The sequence below is a fragment of the Medicago sativa genome, chromosome 6, assembly GCF_051527215.1.
Source record: "Medicago sativa cultivar Bolivia chromosome 6, Bolivia_mono, whole genome shotgun sequence".
Lineage (NCBI taxonomy): Eukaryota > Viridiplantae > Streptophyta > Magnoliopsida > Fabales > Fabaceae > Medicago > Medicago sativa.
The window spans coordinates 95598612-95605135 of record NC_140754.1 but is presented as its reverse complement, the minus strand read 5'-3'; the positions used below and the strand labels follow the sequence as shown (position 1 = coordinate 95605135).

General features: G+C 31.6%; 1 long non-coding RNA gene across 1 annotated transcript; it reads right to left on the bottom strand.

Annotated features, from left to right (window-relative positions):
- Positions 1-4114: 4114 nt before the first annotated feature.
- On the bottom strand, positions 4115-6524 carry LOC146918512 (uncharacterized). Its single transcript, XR_015016239.1, has 6 exons — positions 6292-6524; positions 5685-5744; positions 5501-5570; positions 4844-4909; positions 4647-4757; positions 4115-4456 (listed from the first exon to the last, which is right to left on the bottom strand). It is a non-coding gene; the product is annotated as an uncharacterized LOC146918512 (long non-coding RNA).

The following is a 6524-nucleotide window of genomic DNA, read 5'->3' as shown; positions in this document are numbered from 1 at the left end:
AAAATTAATAACAAAATATTTAAATTTAATTGTTATTGACATTTAGATTATAAAGAAACGAATTTATATTTTTTAAATGGTGATTCAAAATTAATATATATTATACAAATATTTATTTATGTTAAAGTAGATTAAAGTGTAGTCCATATTTAATTATTAAGGGAGGGAGTTGTAATTCAAGCATCTTATAGGGGAGAGGAGTGTAAATTTTACTTTTCAAGGGAGGAGAGTGTATATTTTAACATAAGAGGGGAGGGGAATGTAATTCAAACATCTTTGAGGGGAAGGGAGTGTAATTTACTCTATATTTTTTTTTGGAAGAAAAAGGTTGTAAGAGTTAAATTATTAAAAATAAATCTTCTACGTTTTAGCTTAATGGTTTCTTTAACATGCATATGAAACATTTCGAATTAGGAGGTCAAATAAATTTACCTTTTCTCTCACATGCGATGTTCCTTAATGGATGATAGACATGACTCTCCACACTTCTTTTGTTATCTTGAAACTATTAAACTTTTTCTGAATGAAGCAAAATGAAGCTAACACTTGTCATATCGACTTCTTGTAATACTGCATAGTAAGTTTCTTTTGGACAAACAAAAAATGATATATCGAAGTTTGGACTTTTTGGTTTAGCCAAAAAGACTACTTCCTTCGTGTTCTGTATGTCTCACACTAACGGGAATCATCTAAGGAGCACTCTTCATTCAAACCCCCCATCAATGTCATATCAATCTTATTTGATAAATTTGAGTTCTGATCAAAACATTGGCTTCCACAAACGACATATTCGGGTGTTGTTGGTTTGGGATCTTTTCTGTTTGCGACTCACGGTTTTGTCCATCGTAGGTGTTTCGGTGAGTTAAGAGTGTAGGTTTTGTTTATAAACTATCATAAATATTAATTCTTAAACAATGTGAGATCTTTTTATGTACTAGAACAGTTGTCCTCCAACTGAGATTAAGGGACTAGATGACATATGGCTACGACCTCAAGTCACATTTTTGAGATATTATATGCTTTTAGGTCTTGTGTGTAAGTCCTAGGTTGTGGATTTGTATGCGTTGTTAAAAAATAACTTAATCGCAATTTTTGAGCAATGTGATACTTTTTGTTGTACCCAAATATAACACAGATACAAGTAAGGAGTTAACAAAGAAAGAGAGAAGAACAAACACCAAAAAAAAAAAAATATGTTAACAAGTGTTCTTAGGACACTTCATAAGAAGTTTAAAGTACAAATTTTTTCTTGAGGTTTGTGTAGTCAGCACATTGAAATATCAAAAATCAACTTTTTCTAGGTGAAAATTATAAATCGTTTAATTTCTACTTTTAAATTTTTAACAAGTGCTTTTTGGGAACTTGTTAACGAGAAAAAAAATCATATAAAATAGGAAGAACGAGATTACTTCCTATAAATACACCATAGGTTCCACAATTCATTCATATGGGCAGTGGCGGAGCATCATAAGTGTCTAAAGATGTCAAAATACCTGTAATAAGTGATTTTTGGGAACTTGTTAACGAGAAAAAAAATCATATGAAATAGGAAGAACGAGATTACTTCCTATAAATACACTATAGGTTCCACAATTCATTCATATGGGGGCAGTGGCGGAGCATCATAAATGTCTAAAGATGCCAAAATACCTGTAATTTTTGAGTATATGGTAGAGATTAAATTGATAGTAAATGATTAAATATAAATACCTATTTGATATCAAGTTTTTAAACATAATGACCAACTTATCAATTCAAAAGTAAATGTTTGATTCAAGGTGATATGAGTAATGTCCAAGTTCTTTTTGAAATATTCACAATCTTAAAAACCTTTCAAAAACATCATATGAAGTCAATAATTCCCTGAAAAAAATGAATTCTATAACAAATTTGATAGATACTCTTTTTTTTTTTCTTTCAATATACTAATTACCCCAAAACAATTGACATTATTTATATTCTAGGTTCACATCTCCTTTTATATATTTTGTTTTGGTTTTGTATTGATTTACCTTTGAATTTTTAATAAAATTATATATGACCTATAGATTTCAATTATAATATTTAAATCTGTATTTGCACCCCCCCTAACATTTAAGGCAAACTCAGTCATTGCATATAGGAGAAAACTTGAAGTTTAATATGTACTTCCTATGATATTCTTACCACTAATCTCATGGATGAAGATCATCACTTTCATCCACATGTAGAGTAATATATAGCAAAGATTCAATAATATATACCACAACCGATGGAATTACAGATAAATTGGCGTTGGCATAAGGTAGTCCACATGAGGATGAAGAAAGTAAGACCCATCATGTCACCAGAGATGTTTCATAATTTCCATTAATTTCATATCCAATCATGCATATTCCCATGCCTTAAATCAACAACCCTTCTATCATCAATCAAATAAAAATAGTACAAGTCTCAGATCATACAAATCTCAAATGAAGCAAATTATTTTCCTCCACATGTACATACAAATAAGATAACAGTAACTTGCTAAAAAATAGATAACAGTAACAAAAATAAATATCATGTCATGTCATACACACTACTATAATTTTGTATGTGGAAAACACCATAGAAAAGGGATACCAAGTTTGTCGTCTCTGTTCATTCTCTAATTTTGTCGTATACATGATTTTATTTGAAGTGTAAAAATCCAAATCAGTACAAATTATTTGATTCCCCCTCTCTTTCAGATCATATGTTTGATTATTTATTTTTTTAATTCGATTTAATTTTAATTGATTTTCTTAATTCACAAAACCTGAAATCCAACTCAGTAAAACATGGATTGGTTCATTGGTGTCAAAATCACGATTTAAATAGTAAAATGCATGGTTTTTCAACTTTACTCACCTTCAATGAGTCTAATCCATTGCAAAATCCAAAAACAAGAAAAACTTTATTAAAATCGCATCGAAATCACAAAATCGTGAAACCCCCTGCGAAATCGCAGACTTTTATAGGATTTTGAAGGATTCTATAGAAAATTTTTTATACGAGTCAATTTTGACCTGGTTCGTCCATTGACTGGTTTATACAAATGACTCTTTCTATAAATTATCTCAAACCAACATTTTTTTTTCATTCTTTCATCACCAGAGTTTCGCTTCACTATACAATCTCATTCAAAATGAATCAAACATAACTAGTTTCATTCTTTCCTTTTGTCTTCAATCATCATCGTCTAGCTTCGTCAAGCTCAATTTCCATTTCACCATCTTCGTCAAGCTAAGTTTTTCAAACATCTTCGTCTTCTTCATTTTGTAACAGTCACTTATGAAGTGGATAAAATAGTCACAAGGAAGGGGGGGGGGGGGGGGGGGGGGGGGGGGTTTGAATTGTGACCCTTTAAAAATTAACCTGTAACTTAAAAAGTAATTTTCAAGTTGAAACTTGGAATGGTTAAGTTAATAACAGACTTCAGAACGTTCTGATGTCTGAGTGCAGAAACAGTTTAACAAGATAAATGTGTATGTGTGTGTTTGTGTTTGCAGTAAATAAAGAGTATATGGAAGAGAGAATAAACACACAGAGATTTATAGTGGTTCCCCCAATGTGGGTTAGTCCACTCCTCACAATCTTGAGAGAGTTTCCACTATGATGTTTGAGATAACTTCTCAAATCCTGCACCTTACAATCTTTGTTCACCTGAACAGTTACAACCCTGTATTCTCTAAGCCTCAGCAGGCATGCACCTTCTTGCTAACACTACAAGAAAAACATTGATTTGGGACGGAATTTTCCGTCGCACAATAATGTAAATTTCCGTCCCAATTAAAATCTGGGACGGAATTTGCGACAAAATTGTTTAGTCGCAAAATCGACTGTCGCAAATTGATAGGGACGGAATTTTATCATCTGTCGCAGATTTGGGACGGAATTTGGGACGGAAATAATTATTTGTTTTAATACAACTTTTTAATTCCGTCCCAATATTGTGACAAAATTCTATGATTCCGTCCCATTGTGGTGACGAATTTTGTGACGGAATTCGTTAATTTTCAATTTGATTTATATTTTAAAATAATTGTTGGGACAAATTTATATAAAATATTTCTCACAAATATATTATGTGTGACAGATGTTATTTATAATATTCTGCCAAAATTTTAATATTTTTATATCATGCTAATTAAATTGTGTGATATCCAATTCAAAAATTCATTCCAAATTACAAATCAATGTGTAAACATCAATTGTTACATAAAGAACATATAATATCTAATATCTAAGTATCTCGAATAACAAAATGTATTATCAACATATCCAACTTCCAAATGTTGAAGTTCTAATCACTTGTATGTCTACAAAATATCAAACTCAATATTTTGTAAATTCCAAAGCCATCAATTAACTCATCTGCATCTATACCATCATTTCCATTGTTTCCACGAGTAGCATTACCAATAGAAGGATCATCATCCAAATACACACCACCCTGACAAAAAAAAATAAACAAGCAGCAAATCCATAAAACTAAACTAAGACCAGTAATGCAGCAACAAAAAACCATAAGGCCAAAACCTGATTCTAAAACTTCCTCTTCAACCCTCTATTAACACCTATAAGATTTTTTTTGATGAACCTATAATTTTATTTTACCAAGCCTATGTGTAATTTTGTCATACCATAGTTGGATTACCAAGCCTATGCAGTATAAGAAAATCTGTTAAGTTGGATAGTAGCTCATTTGAAGAAAGCTTGAAGAAGAACACCCAAATTACAGCCAAACGTGCAAACTACAAAAGAATTTGGTTTCAGTATAAACTCTGCCTTAATTGAAGTGGCATAAAATTACAATATAAACTCACAATTAAGATCTTACACTATACGCTTCCAGTCAATCGATTCCACTGTTTCCAATTTCGTAAGAAAACTTCTTTCAGCCTTGCTTCTTGGTTTCAAGTAAAGTGTGTGAGTTATGCTAATGGAATACTTTATATTCAAGTTTAATCAGATCTAAGAGTAACTAAAACAGGCAAAACATGATTTGGTACACCCTAGTAGAAAAATATCATGCATAAATCATTCTCAACCCAAATAATCCCTGCATAAACCAGTCCCAAAATCCTACACATTAGCTATGTCCAAAGCACTGTTGATACACCCCAGTAGCAACCAAAGAAGTAAAAATTCAACGTGCCTAATGAAACTATTGAATAGTAATTATGTGCCAACTTAACAAGCAGCAACCTTGTCAAAATTTTCAAATTCAAGGTAACAAACCCCTTCACATTATTTATTGTAATGTTACTTATTATGTCATAAAATACATCATAATCACCCACACTACCTCATACACAACCACAGATAGAAGCTTAGTTAAAATTCAAACAAACTATCACATTTGGAATGACAAATCACAACTGATAAAAAAAGTTTCATATGATTATACCTTCTCAACAAGCAAATGAAATTAAGTCTTAGCAAAAAAAACATCACAACAACATAAGAGATTTGAGGGAAAAAGAGCCCAACATACATTAGAGAATCATAGTCTGCCACTGTTCCACCAAGGAAATTTAGGACCAAGTCACCCCTGTTTTCTTAACCTGCATATCACAGAAAATGAAGAGTTTTGACATCACCAGTCCGCACAAGTCAAAACAAAATGTACTTCTACTTTATCCATAAATTGAACCTTTGAATTTGATAGTGATACTCACCATCTGATCCACTTGGATGCCATAAGTATCCAAAATATATTCTGATTCCATGGTCTACACCTGTCACATAGGATAAGTAAACAACATGATGAATAATGCCACTGATATTTTGCACTAATACATGAACTGCAACTTTTACTAAGAATTAGTGGGATTGCAACTTTTTAACCTTGAGAAAGAGAGTGTGTTGTTCAACAACTCGACTAATTATACTTAATGGGTGTAGTTAAACTAACCTACCAAAGACATTCCAAATAAACAGAAAGCTGGAAACATGGCATACATATTAGACAAAAACATGGCTATGGTAACAAATATCCATTAAAACTGGAGAGAGAAAAAAATCACAAACAATTCATAAATCAATTCGAGGATACTGTTTTGAAACCCAATGAAATCGGTAGGGTATGCATTTTTGTTTAGATCTACCCAAAAATAATCACAATCAAAAACAAGAATCAGATTAGATTTACCCAAAAAATTAGTTATTTAGTAAAAACCCTAAAAATTGCATAAACCATAAAAATAAGAATCAAAGACTCTAAACAATCACAATCACAATCACAAACACAAAAAGGGGAATAAATCTGAGATGATGTGAACTAACCATTGTTTTTGCTGTTGGTTATGTGGCCTTGCGGTGATGCGATGGTGAAGAGAGCGTGTTAGATTTACAATGAGAGAGAATGAAGAGAGAAAGGGATCGAAAGAGTGAAGGGTTTATATTTTATTTTATTTTTAATAAAAATAAAACGGAGCGAGAGGGATTTTAGTCCTTTTTTTTTTTGACAAAGAGGATTTTAGTCTTGGTGAGAGGGAAGCCAAATATTTGGCATAAGA